At 48.8% G+C, this 19,445-nt stretch overlaps 1 protein-coding gene across 5 annotated transcripts in view; it reads left to right on the top strand.

The window, feature by feature from the left end:
- The first annotated feature begins 13,483 nt into the window (after positions 1 to 13,483).
- Positions 13,484 to 19,445, top strand: part of LOC140421196 (serine/threonine-protein kinase PAK 3) — a 313,927-nt gene continuing 307,965 nt past the window's right edge. For 3 of the 5 annotated variants that reach the window (XM_072505715.1, XM_072505708.1, XM_072505711.1), the window contains exon 1: positions 13,484 to 13,624. The gene's annotated coding sequence lies outside the window, so the exon portion shown is untranslated. The remainder of the gene's footprint in view (positions 13,625 to 19,445) is intronic. The other 2 variants (XM_072505716.1, XM_072505713.1) reach the window with 2 other exon arrangements.

Genomic DNA, 19,445 nt, shown 5'->3' with positions numbered 1-19,445 from the left:
AGAGCATGCCGGGTGATCTCAGAGATGTCTTCATTGTGACCACCTTCAAGAAAAAAGACAGGTCCGACTGTCGAAATTACAGAGGGATTCCCCTATTCTCTGCCGGGAAAGGTCATCGAGAGAATCCTCCTCAACCGCCTCCTCCCAGTGGCTGAAGAGCTCCTCCCGAAGTCTCAGTGCGGCTTCCGCCCATCAAGAGGCTCAATGGACATGATTTTCAGCACATGACAGATACAGGGAAAGTGCAGGGAGCAACATCAGCCTCTGTACATGGCCTTCTTCGACCTCGCAAATGCCTTCGCTTCTGTCAACCGGGAGTGACTGTGGAGAATCCTCCTCAAAATCGGCTGCCCTCAGAAATTCATCACCATCCTCCACCTGCTCCATGATGACATGCATGCCGTGATCCTCACCAAGTGAACCACCACAGACCCAATATGTGTGCAAACTGGGGTCTTCTCTAATTTCCTCATAGCAACACTCCGATCACACTGAAGCTTCCAACTTGTGCGGAGATATCCTAACGAACAAGTGGGAAACTGATCAACCTCCGCCGCCTCCAGGCCAGAAACAAGACCACCCCAACTTCTGTCATCGAGCTGCAGTACGCAGACAACACCTGTGTGTGTGACCAGTCAGAGGCCGAGCTACAAACCACCATCGATGCATTCACTGAGGCATAAGTGGTTGGCACTGCTGCCTCACAGCGCCGGGCACCCGGGTTCAATTCCAGCCTCGGGTGACTGTGCGGAGTTTGCACTTTCTCCCGGTGTCTGCGTGAGTTTCCTCCAGGTCCTCCGGTTTCCTCCCACAGTCCAAAGATGTGCAGGTCAGGTGGATTGAATGTGCTAAATTGCCCCTCAGTGTCCAAAGGTTTAGCTGCTGTTACTGGGTTTACAGGCATAGGGTGGAGGTGTGGATTTAGGTAGGGTGCTCTTTCCAAGGGTCGGTGCAGACTCGATGGGCCAAATAGCCTCCTTCTGCACTGTGAATTCTATGATTCTATAAGAGGGAATGGGCCTCAGATTCAACATCTGGAAAACAAAGGTTCTTGACCAATATCCCCAGTATTGAGGCACTAGTCACACTCGACCAGCTGCGATGGACAGGCCACATTGTCTGCATGGCCGGCACAAGACTCCCGAAAAAAATGCTCTACATCGAGCTCTGCAAGTGATCACTAGGAGGGCAAAGGAAACAGAAAAAGGAACATCAGTAATTATGTGTGATTTTAATCTCATATAGATTGGGCAAATCAAATTGACCAGAATACCGTAGAGGAGGAATTCCTGGAGTGTATCTGGGATGGTTTTCTGAACCAATACATTGAGCAACCAACTAGAGAACAGGCCATCCTAGACTGGGTAATGAGAACAGAATCATTGGCAATCCAGTTGTGCGAGACCCCTTGGGGATGAGCAACCAAAATGTGATAGAATTTTTCATCAAGGTGGAGATAAAGTAGTTGATTCTGAGACTAGGGACCTGAATCTTAATGGAGGAAACTATGCCGATATGAGTCGTGAATTGGCTTTGATCGATTGGGGAACCTTCCTTAAAGGGATGACAGTGGTTAGGCAGTGGCAAACATTCAAGGAGCGCATGGGGGAGCTGCAACAATTGTTTATTCCTGTCTGGTACAAAAGTAAAACGGGAATGGTAGCCAATCCATAGCTTACAATGGAAATTAGAGATAGCATTCAATTCAAGGAATAAGCATACAAATTGGCCAAGAAAAAGAAGAGGTCAGAGGATTGGGAGCAGTTTAGAATTCAGCAAAGTAGGACCAAGGGATTGACTAAAAAGGGGAAAATAGAGCTCGAGAGTAAGCTTGCAGGGAACCCAAAAACAGTCTGGTATGTGAAGAGACAAGATTGGTGAAGGCAAATTTAGGTTCCTTACAGTCAGAACTCGGGAATGTACAATAAGGGGATAAAGAAATGGCTGAGCAGCTAAACACATACATTGGTTCTGTCTTCGCAAATGAGGACACAAATCAGATACCAGGAATGTTGGGGATCAGAGGGTTTAGTGAGGGGAACAAAGCGAAGGATATCAATATTGGTCGAGAGTTGATGAGGGGGAGACAGAGGATATTGTATATTTGGACTTTCAGAAAGCTTGTTACAAAGTCCTGCAAAAGAGTGCGTGTAAAATTTAAATGCATGGGGTTGGGGTATTGTATTGGGATGGATAGAAAACTGTTTGGCAGACAGGAAACAAAGAGTTGGAATTAATGGGTCTTTTACAGATTGGAAGGTAGTGACTAGTGGGGTACCACAAGAATCGGTGCTAGGACCCCAGCTATTCACAATATATATTAATGATTTGGATGAGGGAACAAAATGTAATATCTCCAAATTTCCCGATGACACCAAGTTGGGTGGGAGGGTGAGCTGTGAGGAGGATGCAGAGTGTGATTTGGACAAGTTAAGTGAGTGGGCAAATGAATGGCAGATGCAGTATGATTTGGATAAATGCAAGGTTATCCACTCCACTAGCAAAAATGGGAAGGCAGACTATTATCTGAATGGCCCTAAATTAGGAGAGGGGAATGTGCAGAGGGACCTGGGTGTCCTCGTACACCAGTCACTGAAGGTAAGCACGCAGATACAGCAGGCAGTAAAGAAGGGTGAGCACTTATAGAATCATAGAATTTACAGTCAAAAGGAGGCCATTCGGCCCATCGAGTCCACACCGGCCCTTGGCAAAAGCACTCCACTTAAGCCCACATCGCCACCCTGTCCCTGTAACCCAGTAACCCCACTTAACCTTTTTTGACATTAAGGGCAATTTAGCATGGGCAATCCACCTAACCTGCACATCTTTGGACTGAGGGAGGAAACCGGAGCACCCGGAGAAAATCCACGCAGACACGGGGAGAAGGCAGTGGCAGGATGGGGCAGAGTATGCTGGCCTTCATTGCGAGAAGATTCGGGTACAGGAGAAGGGATGTCTTGCTACAAATACACAGGGCCTTGGTGAAACCGCACCTGTTGTGCAGTTTTGTTCTCCTTATCTGAGAAAGGATGTTCTTGCTGTCGAGTGTGTGCAGCGAAGGTTTACCAAACTGATTCCTGGGATGACGGCACTGATATATGAGGAGTGATTGAATCAGGTAGGATTGTATTCGCTGGAGTTCAGACTAATGAGGGGGGATCGCACAGAAACCTATAAAAGTCTAACAGGACTAGACAGGGTAGATGCAGGAAGGATGTTTCCGATGGTGGGTGTGTCCAGAATCAGGGGTCACAGTCTAAGGATTTGGGGTAGACCATTTCGGGCAAAGATGAAGAGAAATGTCTTCTCCCAGAGAGTGGTCAGCCTGTGGAATTCGTTACCACAGGAAGTAGTTGAGGGCAACACATTGTATGTTTTCAAGAAGCAGTTAGATATCGCACTTAGGCTCAAAGAATTATTGGGGAAAGTGGGATTAGGCTATTGAGTTGGATGATCAGCCATGATCATAGTGAATGGCAGAGCAGGCTCAAAGGGCCGAATGGCCTCCTCCTGCTCCTATTTTTATGTTTCTATGAAACGCTACAAGGACAGCTCTGAATAAATTCAACATCCCCATCTACAAATGGGAATCGTTTGACTTAGAACGCACAAACTGGAAAAGAAGCATCCGCGAAGGCGCCAATCACCTTGAGTGTCACAGGGTGGAGCACGCGGACGCCAAGCATAACCAGTGCAAAGAGAGCACACAATCCTGAGCGTCCCACCCACCTCATCAATTTACACCTTTTACAGTATTTTCTGTTTTTTGTGCAGGACATTCCCTGTCTTCTGTACCATCTCCCCCACCTTGGAGAACTATGACAAATGTTTCTCTCGATCTCTCAGTCAACCTGCTACGTGGACTCCTCTCCCTAACAGTGCACACCACACCTTCAGTGGAACTGCTGAAGGCAGGAGTGTACAATATAGGGTCTGACAGATGGAATACAATGTTGACAAATGTGAGGTTATCCATTTTAGTAGGAATAACAGCAAAAGGGATTATTATTTAAATGATAAAATATTAAAACATGCTGCTGTGCAGAGAGAACTGGGTGAGCTAGTGCATGAGTCGCAAAAAGTTGGTTTACAGGTGCAACAGGTGATTAAGAAGGTGAGTGGAATTTTGTCCTTCATTGCTAGAGGGATGGAGTTTAAGACTAGGGAGGTTCTGCTGCAATTGTATAAGGTGTTAGTGAGGCCACATCTGGAGTATTGTGTTCAGTTTTGGTCTCCTTACTTGAGAAAGGACGTACTGGCACTGGAGGGTGTGCAGAGGAAATTCACTAGGTTAATCCCAGAGCTGAAGGGGTTGGATTACAAGGAGAGGTTGAGTAGACTGGGACTGTACTCATTGGAATTTAGAAGGATGAGGGGGGATCTTATAGAAACATATAAAATTATGAAGGGAATAGATAGGATAGATGCGGGCAGGTTGTTTCCAGGGTGAAAGCAGAACTAGGGGGCATAGCCTCAAAATAAGAGGAAGTAGATTTAGGACTGAGTTTAGGAGGAACTTCTTCACCCAAAGGGTTGTGAATCTATGGAATTCCTTGTCCAGTGAAGCAGTAGAGGCTCCTTCATTAAATGTTTTTAAGATAAAGATAGATAGTTTTTTGAAGAATAAAGGGTTTAAGGGTTATGGTGTTCGGGCCGGAAAGTGGAGCTGAGTCCACAAAAGATCAGCCATGATCTCATTGAATGGCGGAGCAGGCTCGAGGGGCCAGATGGCCTACTCCTGCTCCTAGTTCTTATGTTCTTATATAGCTCCAGGAAATTTGCATTGAATCAGTGCTTGACTGGTAAACCTGCAGTTGTCAGTTTAAGTGTCTACAGATGAATATAATATGACTGTGTCATGGGCAAGAGAATCACAGAAATGACAGTGCAGAAGAGGCCCTTTGTCCCATTGAGTTAGCACCAACACATTAAAAACACCTGATCTGCCTCCCTAACCCTATTTGCCAGCACTTGGCCCATAGCCTTGAATGTTATGACATGCCAAGTGTTCATCCAGATACCTTTTAAAGGATTGGAGGCAACCCGCCTCTTCCTCCCTCCCAGGAAGTGCGTTCCAGATCGGCATCACCCTCTGGGTAAAAAAGTTTTTCTTCACATGCCCCCTAACGACCTGCCCCTCACCTACAGCTTGTGTCCCCTCTTAACTGACCCTCCAACTAAGGGGAAAAACTGCTCCCTATCCACCCTGTCCATGCTCCTCATAGTCTTGTACACCTCGATCAGTCATCTCAGCTCCAGTGTAACAACCCAAACCTATCCAACCTCTCTTCATTACTTAAATGTCCCATCCCCGGCAACATCCTGGTGAAACGCCTCTGCACCCTCTTCAGTGCAATTACATCCTTCCTATAATGTGGTGAGCAGAATTGCACACAGTACTCCAGCTGTGTTCTCACCAAAGTTCTGTACAACTCCAACATGAATTCCCTGCTTTGTAATCTATACCCCGATTGATAAAGGCAAGTGTCCCATATGCCTTTATCACTACCCTATTAACCTGCCCTCCCTCCTTCAGAAATCTATGGATAAACAGACCAAGGTCTCTTTGTTCCTCGGAATTTCCCAGTGCTATGCCATTCACGGTAGCACTGTGGTTAGCACTGTAGATTCACAGCGGCAGGGTCCCAGGTTCAATTCCGGCTTGGGTCACTGTCTGTGCAGAGTCTGCACGATCTCCCTGTGCCTGTGTGGGTTTCCTCCGGATGCTTTGGTTTCCTCCCACAATCGCACCGCGCCGGTCGGCGAGCACCCCCCCCCCCCCCCACCCCGGTGATTCTCCGGCACGCGATGGGCCGAAGTCCCGCTGCTGGAATGCCTGTCCCACCGGCGAGGACCAGACCACCTCCATTCCTGGAGGGACAAGGCGGCGCGGGCAGGCTCCAGGGTCCTGGGGGGGGCGCGGGGCGATCTGGCCCAGGGGAGTGCCCCCACGGTGGCCTGGTCCGTGATCGGGGCCCACCGATCCGCGGGCGGGCCTGTGCCGTGATGGCACTCTTTTCCCTCCGCCTCGGCCTCAGTCTTCACCATGGCCGATGCGGAGGAGACACCCCACCCCGTGCACACGTGCGGGGATGACGTCATCAGCCGCTGACGTTCCCGCGCATGCGCGGACTTCCGCCGCCCGGCGAAGTCCTTTAGGCCCCGGCTGGCATGGTGCCAAATGCCTTTCCCGCCGGCTGGCAGCATGCCAACGACTCCGGCACGGGGCTAGCCCCTCAAGGTGAGGGCCGGAGTGACGCCGGAGTGGTTCACGCCACTCCATCCTGCCGGGACCCCCCGCCCCGCCGGGTAGGGGAGAATCCCGCCCCTTGAATTGAATCAGGCTGAGTCTGGCACAAGTTGCGGTCGCGTTGACTCTACTCAACGCGTCCCCCCAAAGGCCCTCCTCTATCTCTCCCCCCAGCTCTGCCTCCCACTTTCGCTTCAGCTCCTTGGTCTGCATCTCCTCTGATCCCATAAGTTCCTTGTAAATGTCAGAAATGCTCCCCTCACCTATCCTTCCTCTGGAAACGACTCTGTCCTGAATCCCCCTTAGCGGCAGGAGTGGGAAGGTTGATACCTGTCTAAGCAGAAAGTCCCGCACCTGCAGATATCGAAATTTGTTTCCCCCCGCCAATGCAAACTTCTCCTCCAGCGCCCTCATATTCGGAAAGCTCCCCTCTATAAACAAGTCCCACATCCTCTCAATCCCCGCTATCCGCCATATTCGGAACCCCCCCGTCCATCCTCCCCGGGGCAAACCGGTGATTATCACAGATTGGGGACCAGACCGATGCTCCCACTGATCTCCTCCATTGCCCCAGACTCTCAAGGCCGCCACCACCACGGGGCTGGTAGAGTACCGCGTCGGTGGGAACGGCAGAGGCGCAGTTACCAGCGCCCCCAAACTTGTTCCCTTGCAAGAAGCCGCCTCCATACGCACCCATGCCGACCCCCCCCCACCCCCCCAGCAGTCACTTCCTAATCATGGCTATGTTAGCCGCCCAGTAATAATTGCTAAAGTTCGGCAGCGCCAGCCCTCCCTCTCCCCGACTCCGCTCCAGCATTACCCTCCTCACTCGCGGGGACTTGCCCCCCCCCATACAAAGCCCGCTATAACTTTATTAATCCGCTTAAAAAAGGACCGCGGAATAAAGATGGGAAGACATTGAAATACAAACAAGAATCTCGGGAGGATCGACATTTTCACCATTTGGACTCTACCAGCTAGAGACAACGGGAGCGCATCCCATCTCCGGAAATCATCTTTCATCTGATCCACCAACCGGGCCAAGTTCAATTTATGTAGCCAGTCCCAATCCCGCGCCACTTGGATACCTAGGTATCTGAACCTGTCCCCTACCAACCTAAACGGCAGTTCCCCCAGTCGCCTCTCCTGACCCCTCACCTGGACCTCGCAAACATCTCGCTCTTCCCCATATTAAGCTTATGCCATGAAAACCGGCCGAATTCCCCTAAAATTCCCATGATTTCTTCCATACCCTCAATTGGATCTGAAACATACAGAAGCAGGTCATCCGCATACAGCGAGAGTCTGTGCTCCACCCCCCCCGGACCAGCCCCTTCCAGCCCCTTGAGGCCCTCAGAGCAATCGCCAGCGGCTCTATAGCCAGCGTAAACAGCAGTGGGGAGAGAGGGCATCCCCGTCACGTCCCCCGGTGCAGTCTAAAATAGTCTGAAGTCGTTCTGTTCATCCGTACACTTGCCACAGGAGCCTGGTACAGCAACCTAACTCAGTCAATAAAGCCCATCCCAAATCTGAACCGCCCCAGAACCTCCCATAAATAATCCCACTCAACCTGGCGAAAAGCGTTTTCCGCATCCATCACGTCCACTACCTCCACCTCCCTACCTTCCGGGGGCATCATTTAACAGCCTTCTTACATTGGCCACCAGCTGCCTGCCCTTAACAAACCCTGTTGGATCCTCCACAATGACGTTCGGTACACAATCCTCAATCCTGGAGGACAACATTTTGGCCAACAGTTTGGCGTCTACGTTCAACAAGGAAATCGGCCTGTAAGACCCACATAGCTCCGGGTTCTTGTCCCGTTTCAGGATAAGTGAAATCGGGGTGTGTGACATCGTCTGGGGCAGAACCCCTCTTTCCCATGCCTCATTAAACACCTTCATCATCACCGGTCCCAATATCCCGGAGAACTTTTTGTAAAACCCCACTGGGTACCCGTCCTGTCCTGGGGCCTTACCCGACTGCATGACCTTCAAGCCCTCCACTATCTCTTCCAACCCGATCGGTACTCCCAGTCCTTCTACCAGCTCCCCGTCCACCTTCGGGAAAGTCAACGCCTCCAAGAAGTGCCTCATCCCCTCCTGCACAACCTGCTGTAGAAATCCCTGAATGCCTTGCTCACCCCTGCCGAGTCCCCAACTAAGTTCCCATCCCCGTCAATAGCTTTCCCTATCTCTCTAGCTGCCTCCCCCTTTCTGAGCTGATGTGCAAACATCCTGCTGGCCTTCTCACCATGCTCGTAGACTGCCCACCTCACCTTTCTGAGCTGGTCCACTGCCCTCCCTGTGGTTAGCAAGCCGAACTCCGCCTGTAGCCTCCGCCATTCCCTAAAAAGCCCTATCTCTGGAGTCTCCACGTACCTCCTGTCGACTTGTAAAATCTCTTTTACCAGTCGGTCTGTCTCTGCCCTGTCCGTCCTGTTGCTGTAAGCCCGGATCGAGATAAACTCTCCTCTCACCACTGCCTTCAGCGCTTCCCAGACCACCGCTGCTGAGACCTTCCCCGTATCATTTACCTGCAGGTCATTTTGTATGCACTTCCTCAGCCTCTCGCACACCGCTTCATCTGCCAATAGCCCTACATCTAACCTCCATTGCGGGCACTGATTGCTATCTTTACTAACCTGCAGGTCAACCCAGTGTAGAGCATGGTCCTAGATTGTGATCGCCGAGTACCCCATGTCCACCACCCCTGCCAGCAAGGCCCTAACCAAAACAAAGAAATTGATCCAAGAGTATACCTTATGCACCTGGGAGTAGAAGTAGAACTCCTTCACCCCCGGCTGCCTACATCTCCATGGATCCACACCCCCATCTGTCCCATGAACCCTTTCAGTTCCTTTGCCATTGCTGGCACCCTGGCTGTTTGGAGCATGACCGATCCAGGCCGGGATCAATAACTGTATTAAACTCCCCTCCCCATGATCAGCTTGTGCGAGTCCAGGTCCGGTATCGTCCCCAACATCCTCTTTATAAATTCCACCTCATCCCAATTTGGAGCATATACATTAACCAGTTCTACCTTCATCTCCTCCAGCTTACCATTAACCATAATATATCGACCCCCCACATCCGAAACTATTCTACCACCTCAAATATCACTCGCTTATTAATCAAAATCACAACCCCTCTAGTCTTTGTATCCAGCCCTGAGTGCAAGACCTGACTGACCCAGCCTTTCCTCAATCTAACCTGGTCCACCACTCTAAGGTGCATCTCCTACAGCATTACCACATCCTCCTTCAGTCCCCTCAGGTGCGCGAACACACGTGCCCTCTTAACCGGCCCATTCAACCCTTGAACATTCCAGGTGATCAGCCTAGTTGGGGGGGCAAAGTGTCCCCTGCTTCCACCGATCAGCCATCCCCTTTCTTGGGCCCGCCTCCAGCCCATGCGCCGCGCCTCCTCCTGCCCGCACCCTGGCCGCCCCCGCCACCGACCTCCTCTCTGTCCCTCAACCGAAGTCCCTCCCTCATCAGCAGAACAACTAACCCCACTCCCCCCCTAGCAACACCATTCTGAAACCTAACCCATACAATAAACTAAACACATGCACACCCCCCACTGCGCTTCCTGAGCTAGCTCACCCAGCTAGCTTGGTGGCCCCTGGCGCCAAAAGGTCTCTCACCTATTGTTCCCTCACTCACCTCCCCCCCCCCGCACATACAAACAAATTCCCTCATCTAATAATCCCCACACAATCACCCAGCTGAAAAACAAACAAACACCGAAACCCAAACAAGCACGTCTCCATCCCACAAAAGTGCACATCAAAGAAAAAGATATTGCCAACATCCACCAAAAAGAAAATCCGAAAACGGAAACACTTTTTTTTCCACCCCCTTCTTAAACAGAACTCAAACACAGAAGAAAAAAAATAAAAAATAAACCCAATATAAGCCAACAAGTTGCATCAAAGTTCGAGAGTTCTCAGCCCCCCACCACTCCTTTTCTTTTCGCGAAGTCCAGCGCGTCTTCGGGTGACTCAAAATAATGATGCTGGTCCTCAAATGTGACCCAGAGACGAGCCGGATACAGCAGTCCAAACTTCACCTGTTTCTTGAAGAAGATTGACTTAACTTGGTTGAAGCCTACCCTTTTCCTGCCCATCTCCACACTCAGGTCCTGGTACACCCCAGGATACTGTTGTCCCATTTACAGCTCCGCGTTCGCTTGGCCCACTGAAGAATACATTCCTTCTCCAGGAACCTGTTGAATCTCACCACCATTGCCCTTGGAGGGTCCCCCGCTCGCGGCTTCCTTGCAAGCGCTCTGTACGCCCTGTCCACCTCCAAGGGTCGGTAGAATGTCCCCGCCCCCAGCAGCTTTTCAAACATACCCGCTATGTATGCCCCAGCATCCGCTCCCTCAGACCCCTCCGGGAGCCCGACAATTTTTAAATTCTGCCGACAGAACCTATTCTCTAGGTCCTCCATCTTCTCCAGAAGACTTTTCTGCTGGTCCCGCAGCAGCCCCAACTCCATCTCCACAGTTGTTCGATGCTCCTCCTGCTCAGCCAGCGCCTTCTCAACCTTCTGGACTGCCTGATCCTGGGCATCCAATCTGTGCTCCAGCGGATCAATCGACTCTTTAATCGGGTCCAGGCGGTCCCGCTTCTGCTTGGCAAAGCCGTCCTGGATGACCTGCATCAGCTGCTCCGTTGATCGCTGGGCTGACACACCAGGGGTCCGGTCCTCGGCCATGCTGTCTCCTGCTGCAGCTTCAGCACAGCTCTTGCCTATCTTTCTATTTCTGCCTTTTCGTGCACTTCTGGTTCTTTTCTCCATACACTGATACGTGGAAACGGTGCCCAATTGCCTCAGCCTTCGAATTTACCGTTTAAAACCGGAAAAAAGTCCAGGGGAAAGGTCCAAAAGTCCAACCAGAGGGGGAGCCACCAAATGTGCGACTTACTCCTTCATATCCGCCACCGGAAGTCCAACCTCACTGTTAACCACCCGGCTAATCTTTGTGTCATCTGCAAACTTACTCATCCTACCCCCACATAAATGATAAATAATAGGGGACCCAGTACACATCCCTGTGGTACGCCACTGGACATTGGCTTCCAGTCACTAAGGCAGCCATCTATCATCACCCTCTGTTTCCTACAACTGAGCCAATTTTGAATCCAGCTTATCAAGTTGCCCTGTATCCCATGTGCATTTGCCTTCTTTATAAGTCTCCCATGTGAGACCTTGTCAAAGACGTTGCTGAAATCCATATAAACTACATCAACTGCACTGCCCTTATCTACACATCTAGTTTCATGCTCAAAACATTCAATCAAACCTGTTAGGAATCACCTCCCTCTGACAAAGCTATGCTGACTATTCCTGATCAAACCTTGCCTCTCCAAGTGGAGATAGATTCTTGCCTTCAGAATTTTCTCCAGTAGTTTGCCTACCATTGAAGTGAAACTCACTGGTCTGTAGTTCCCTGGCTTATCTCTACAACCCTTCTAAAACAGTGGAACCACATTAGCTGTTCTACAGTCCTCTGGCATCTCCCCTGTGACTAGAGAGGAAGTAAAAATTTGGGTCAGAGCCCCTGCAATCTCCTCCCTCGCCTTCCACAGAAGCCTGGGACACAATTCATCTGGATCTGGAGATTGTCCTCTTTTAAGCCTGCCAACACCCCCAATACCTTATCACTCCCTATGCCAATTTTCTCAAGAACCTCAGTCTCTCTCCCTGAGTTCCATACCTGCATCCTCATTCTCTTGGGTGAAAACAGATGTGAAGTATTCATTCAACACCCTATCAATCTTCTCTGGCTCCACCCTCAGATTGCCCCCTTGGTCTCTAATGGGCCCTACTGTTCCCCTGGTTATCCTCTTCCCATTTATATTCTTAGAGAATATCTTGGGATTTTTCCTACTTTTACCACCCACTTTGCTCTTCTAATTGCTTTCTCAAAACTCCATCCTGCTCTTTCTGTAGTCCACTAATGCCTCTGTTGAGTTGCTCCCCTTTATTAGCTAAAAACCTCTCTTTTCCTTCTCATCGTATCCTGAATGTTTCTGGTCATCCATGGTTCTGAGCTTGTTATTCCTTCCTATTACCGTAGAGGGAACATGTTGGGCCAGTACCCACCCCATTTCCTTTTTGAACACTCTGCTCCTCTGTAAATTTTTCCACAAGTAACTCTTCGCAGTCTACCTTGGCCAGATCCTGCCTTATTTTACTAAAATCCACTCTCCCCAATCCAAAACCCTTTTTTGCAACTTGTCTATTTCTTTGTCTAAAACAAGCTTAAATTGTACCATATTGTGGTCGCTATTGCTAAAATGCTCCCCCAACCTCAAGCACCTGTCCGGCTTCATTCCCCAGAATTAGGTCCAGCACTGCACCATCCCTTGTTGGACCCGCTAAATATTTACGTAAAAGGTTCTCCTGTATATATTGAGTGTTCAGTTTTTCACCCAAAGGATTGCATTTGATGGTTCTTTCAAATTGGAGCTTCAGACTGTTTGTTATTCCCCCCAGTACAGGAGAGACTGAACATTATTTAGATGAAAATGTATCCCATAGATGCTTCCATCACAAATTGACTGTGAGGCTCTCCCGCCATGTTGATCCTCTTACAACTGGCAATGAGATCTGGACCAGCATGTCCATATGCACACACCTCTGAGCCTTCTTTCCAAAAAGGCATGTCACGTTAGTGTGATACTCATACAGGGCTGCGTTTGCTGATCTGCACTGAGGTTGGCGAAATTTATCCTGGTGCCCGTAAGAAGGAAGAAGTCAAACAGGGGCTGCCAACTGCTTTAACTGCCCAGTAACCCCCACTTGTGTGGATATTGACAAGATTAGGTTCTCTGTGATATCCTTCCACAGCTGAATAGCCGAGTGGCATTCGCTGCTCTCAAATGAAGGGTGGTCACTTGAGAGAGAAGTTGGGAGTTGGGGGGGGGGGGGGGGGCGACTCTCTTCAGGAAGTTACCATGAGTCAGGGTTTCAGGAGAGGAAAGGGGGGGGGGGGGAGACAGCACGAGCTCATGTTGTCATCATCCAGCTGAAAACTTGTGCCTTGGACTCTTATTCAAAGCAAATATCTATATGAATGAGTATGGAAAATGAGCAGGGGACAGAAACTCAGGCGATACAGATTAACCGTGAATGGGTTTATTCGGTCAAACGAGCGTGAGGAAACTGGCTGGGAAAGTGTCTCCTGTGAGTAATTTTGATAGGGCTGACACATATTTGGGAGGTTTTACTTCCGCTCTGTTCGCCAGCCAGCAGGAACAATACACACAAAAAAGCAAGAGCCTGTAAAGACGGATTGCGAGGACAGCAGAGAGAGATGCAGAGGGAGAGCTGGCCGCTAGATCGGTGAAGGGATCCCAGAGGTATTTCATCTAAAAATAAACCCCCACTCCACCGTCTTTCTAAACAATTGCTGCAGCGACGATGAGTGCAGCGCGCACACACACAGGCAGGCAGACAAGCAGCGCATTTGCTCAGTGTAAAACCCTGAGCTTGGACAGATCTAGCGCATAAGCTGTCAGTCTGCTCGTCCTTTCGGGAGCCGGGGGGCGGGTGCTGCGGCTCTGTGGCTGCTCCCAGCCCGCAGATCCCAGTTCATTGTGTTGCAACCGTGTTCATTGTGGCCTCTTTGGTGTTTCAAGGCTTCCTCCCTCTCCCTTTCTTTTAAGCAGACGAGCTGTCAGTGTGATTGCGGAGGGTGTGGGGAGCAGGAAGGGTTTGTTGCAAAGCGTGAAACTCCCCTCCCAGCTTGTCAGTGGAGCTGTTTGGATTACACCTGCTATTGTGGTGTGCTGGAGAATAATAATCCTGTGACACACACACACGGGAAAACCCAGCTCCTTCTTGACGTATCCTCTGTTTTAATCGCTACTTCATATTTTCAGGAAGTTTTATTTTGTCAACTCACAATAGAGATGAATTGCAGTTCTTTTCTATTTGAGAAATGTGATCATTTCGCACGTGAGACTTTTTTCTTTGCACAAAGCAATTAGCTTTCTGCGATGCACAAAGTTTTTATCTCCCTTTCTGTGAGCTCAGTGGGTAGCATTGTTGCTTCGCAGCTCCAGGGTCCCAGGTTCGATTCCTGTCTTGGGTCACTGTCTGTGCGGAGTCTGCACGTTCTCCCCTGCGCGGGTTTCCTCCGGGTGCTCCGGTTTCCTCCCACAAGTCCTGAAAGACGTGGGGCGGGATTCTCCACCAGCGGGATGCTCCGTTTTTGCCGGCAACCTGGGTGTTTCCCGACAGCGAGGGGCTGCCCCACAATGGGAAACCTCATTGACCGTCCGGTGTAATGGAGGATCCCGCCACGGGTTGAGGTAGAAATGTGGCGTGGCGGGCCGGAGCATCCTGCTGATTCTGTTAGGTGAATTGGATATTCTGAATTCTCCCTCTGTGTACCTGAACAGGCGCCGGAATGTGTCAACTAGAACCGTTTCACAGTAACTTCATTGGAGTGTTAATATAAGCCTACTTGTGACAATAAATAATATTATTATTATAGTTTGATGGCTTAAGACTTCTTGCTGGTTTACCTACAAATGTCAGATCTTAACTATACCACTAAATTGTCCTGGATTAAAGGTAATAGGTACTATGTTCCTTGGACTCTTCTGTATTCCTGCTGCAACAGGATCATTTCGCAATAGCCTCTTCTAGTGGCCCTTTTCTGACCATCTCCTCTCTAAGCTTAATAAAAGCAAAATACTGCGGATGCTGGAAATCTGAAATAAAAACAGAAAATGCTGCAAAGATTCAGCAGATCTAACATCTGTGGAAAGAGTTTCTCTTGCCCATGAGGCACACCAGACCTTCTCTTTAGCCCATTCTTATTAAATCCAACCTCTGCTCTTTGTCCCCATGCTAACATCAGTTTTCCCTTCTCAGACTCCCTTTCAAAACTGGCATCATCGATTCCCCTCCTAAAATAAAAACACCCTCTCTCCCTCTGCAAAACACCACACCATCTAGTACCTCCCTTACACTGCCAAAGTCCTTGAATGTGTTGTTGCCTCCCAAATACATGGGGCTGGATTCTCTGCCCCCGCCGCCCCATATTTCTATTTCACCCGGCCGGCGGGATGTTCTGCTACGTCGGCTGGTCAATGGGGTTTCCCATTGTGGGGTAGCCCCACACCGTCGGAACCCCTGGGCTGCCGGCAAAATGGAGCATCCCGCTGGCGGGGGGGGGGGGGGGGGGGATTCTCCATCTCGCCCGGCGACTAATGGGGTTTCCCATTGTGGGCAGCCCCATGCTGTCGGGAAATCCCCAGGCTGCCGGTGAAAGGGAGAACCCCAACAGTGGAGAATCCAGTCCATGTCATCTGCCCCGCATTCTGAGCTTAAATCTCTGCAATCCAATTTGCTCCCCTTTTACTGAACTAAGATGATATTGCCCAAAATGACAAATTACATTCCCTGTACCCTTGTACCTTTTCCCCGTGTTCCGGTTCCTCCCACAGTCTAAAGATGTGCAGACTAGGTGGATTGGCCATGCTAAATTGCGCCTAAGGGTCCAAAGATGTGTCGATGAGGTGGGGTTACGGGGTTACAGGGATAGGGCAGGGGGGAGTGGGCCTAGGTCGGGTGCTCTTTTGGAGGATCGGTGCAGACTCAATCAGCCAAATGACCTCCTTTTGCACTGTCGGGCTTCTACAGAATGCAGCCATGGCTCACGATACCTTTGTGTCCCTGCATTCTTTAACATTCCACACCATTGGCCAGCAGCCCCTCTCCTCCATTGTTGAGCTCACTGGTATTGCCATGGCTTAGCTTCACCCGTACAAATACAATTATTCTCTTTCCACCCACAGCAGGGTCATCCGCAGAGTCCCACAAGGATCCATTTTTGGGCGCAGCCTCTTTCTAGTTTATGTGCCGCTTATTGGTCACATGGATTCTGTACGACATGATCACTGATAATTGCCTGATCTACCTGTTCCACCCAACCTGTCCAGTGCTCATTATCAGCACAAGAACAGAGAATGCTGGAATAACTCAGCAGGCGTGGCAGTATCTGTAAGGAGAGGAAGTAATTCAAGTCTCAAGTCTTTTGACTCTTCGTCAGAACTGGCATTGAACTCTTTGTTCAACATCAGGTGTGGATGAGCTGCAATTTCCTCCATCTTAACATTGGTAACTGAAACCATTGTCTCGGTTTTCAGCACAGCCTCGATACCCTTACCACCAATTCCAGCCTTCTAAATGACTCCTGTCTCTTGGAGAATCAAATTACCCACCGCCGCTGTGTCCTTTTCAAGACTTAGCTGAGTTTTTGATGTTTATCGTCTCCATCACAAAGACCCATCTACTGCCACCTTCACAACATGTCCCACCCCATCACGGCCCAAATGTTGTTACAATCCTCATCCATGCCTTTGTTACCTCCAGACTGTTCCAGAGTGCACTGAAACGGCCTCCAATTCCCCACCCTTCATAAAAGTCAGTTCATTCAAACTCTGCTGCCCTATCTCTCCACGAACCTTCTGAGAACTGCAAAGCCTTCCCATTGATATCACCATTCCTATGATCTTGACTTGTTGTGCATCCCCCTTTCCCACTGTTTACGGCTGACTCTGCCTCTCCAGCTGAGAACTCCTTCTTTAGAAGCCTTCTTAATGCTCATCTCTTTGATAGATCACCCAGGCCGAACGTCATCTTTGGCTCAGCAACTATTTTTTCTCATGTCTCTTTGAAGCACCTTAGAATATTTTGCCACTTTAATATAGATATAATATACAAATAAGCTGTTGTCATAGACTCATTACAGCACAGAAAGAGCCATTCAGCCCATTGAGTCCATGCCTGCTCTTTGTAGAGCCATTTTCCTGCTCTAATCCGTAAGTCTGCAAGTTTGTTTCCCTCAAGTGCCCATCCAGATTCCTTTTGAAATCATTCATCATCTCCGCTTCCACCACCCTTGTTAGCAATGAGTTCCAGGTCATTAACATTCACTGGACAAAAAAGGTCTGTTGTTTGCAATGTGGATGGATGATGAAGTAGTGTTTAAATTCATTTGTTTTCATTGCACAATGAACCAGTGGATTTATGCACTTCAGGAATGAATTAAGACCACATGCATGTTTTTTGTAAAGTATAGATGACTAAAAGTAATGGGGAGGGATAAAGGTTATTTTTTTTATTTATTAGGTGGGGACGGGACGAGGGGGGCATTGTGTGACGATTACCCACCTGCAAATATCAGCACATTCCCAGGAACCCCCCATCCTAACTTGTAAAAGACTGAGTCAGTGATTGAAAGAGAAATGGTGCTATCATTGCAGAAAATACGAAAAAAATTGTCTTCTACTGCAACAGAAATAATCTATCAGTAAGTCAACAAATGCAGCATTCTGGAGACACTGCTAACAGTGCATAGTATGTCTGGTCACATTTGAACAAAGAGCTGATGAAACTGCAGATCCCCATGTAAAAACCTATGACATAAAAGAAAAAAAAGAGTTCTTTAGTTCAGCACATGAAAATAGATCCTGCAGATTGTACAGACGTGGTTCTAAATCTAAATATTATATAGAGCAGTTTGAAATTAAACCTATTTAAATTACTTACTGCTAATATTATTTTGCAATAGATTTAATTCATAAACCCATCACAGAATTTGACTTTTCTGTATTTGAGACCTATATACATCATATTCAGGTGTGGATGACAGGGCGCTGGAGGGATACAAGATAGCCAGGAGGGAACTGAAGAAAGGGAGCTAAGAGAGGGCATGAACAATCTTTGGCAGGTAGGATCAAGGAAAACCCCAAGGCCTTTTACACATATGTAAGAAATATGAGAATGACTAGAGCGAGGGTAGGTCCGATCAAGGACAGTAGCGGGAGATTGTGTATTGAGTCTGAAGAGACAGGAGAGGTCTTGAACGAGTACTTTTCTTCTGTATTTACAAATGAGAGGGGCCATATTGTCGGAGAGGACAGTGTGAAACAGACTGGTAAGCTCGAGGAAATACTTATTAGGAAGGAAGGTGTGTTGGGCATTTTGAAAAACTTGAGGATAGACAAGTTCCCCGGGCCTGACGGGATATATCGAAGGATTCTATGGGAAGCAAGAGATTAAATTGCAGAGCCGTTGGCAATAATCTTTTCGTCCTCACTGTCAACAGGGGTGGTACCAGGGGATTGGAGAGTGGCGAATGTCGTGCCCCTGTTCAAAAAGGGACTAGGGATAACCCTGGGAATTACAGGCCAGTTAGTCTTACTTCGGTGGTAGGCAAAGTAATGTAAAGGGTACTGAAGGATAGGATTTCTGAGCATCTGGAAAGAGACTGCTTGATTAGGGATAGTTAGTACGGATTTGTGAGGGGTAGGTCTTGCCTTACAAGTCTTATTGAATTCTTTGAGGAGGTGACCAAGCATGTGGATGAAGGTAAAGCAGTGGATGTAGTGTACATGGATTTTAGTAAGGCATTTGATAAGGTTCCCCATGGTAGGCTTATGCAGAAAGTAAGGAGGCATGGGATAGTGGGAAATTTGGCCAGTTGGATAACAAACTGGCTAACCGATAGAAGTCAGAGAGTGGAGGTGAATGGCAAATATTCAGCCTGGATCCCAGTTACCAGTGGCGTACCGCAGGGATCAGTTCTGGGTCCTCTGCTGTTTGTGATTTTCATGAATGACTTGGATGAGGGAGTTGAAGGGTGGGTCAGTAAATTTGCAGACGATACGAAGATTGGTGGAGTTGTGGATAGTGAGGAGGGCTGTTGTCGGCTGCAAAGAGACATAGATAGGATGCAGAGCTGGGCTGAGAAGTGGCAGATGGAGTTTAACCCTGAAAAGTGTGAGGTTGTCAATTTTGGAAGGACAAATATGAATGTGGAATACAGGGTTAACGGTAGAGTTCTTGGCAATGTGGAGGAGCAGAGAGATCTTGGGGTCTATGTTCATACATCTTTGAAAGTTGCCACTCAAGTGGATAGAGCTATGAAGAAGGCCTATGGTGTGCTAGTGTTCATTAACAGAGGGATTGAATTTAAGAGTCATGAGGTGATGATGCAGCTGTGCAAACCTTTGGTAAGGCCACATTTGGAGTACTGTGTACAGTCCTGGTCGCCTCATTTTAGGAAGGATGTGGAAGCTTTGGAAAAGGTGCAAAGGAGATTTACCAGGATGTTGCCTGGAATGGAGAGTAGGTCTTACGAGGAAAGGTTGATGGTGCTAGGCC

Source organism: Scyliorhinus torazame, chromosome 5 (assembly GCF_047496885.1).
Source record: "Scyliorhinus torazame isolate Kashiwa2021f chromosome 5, sScyTor2.1, whole genome shotgun sequence".
Taxonomy (NCBI): domain Eukaryota; kingdom Metazoa; phylum Chordata; class Chondrichthyes; order Carcharhiniformes; family Scyliorhinidae; genus Scyliorhinus; species Scyliorhinus torazame.
This window is presented reverse-complemented; position numbering and strand designations above follow the sequence as displayed.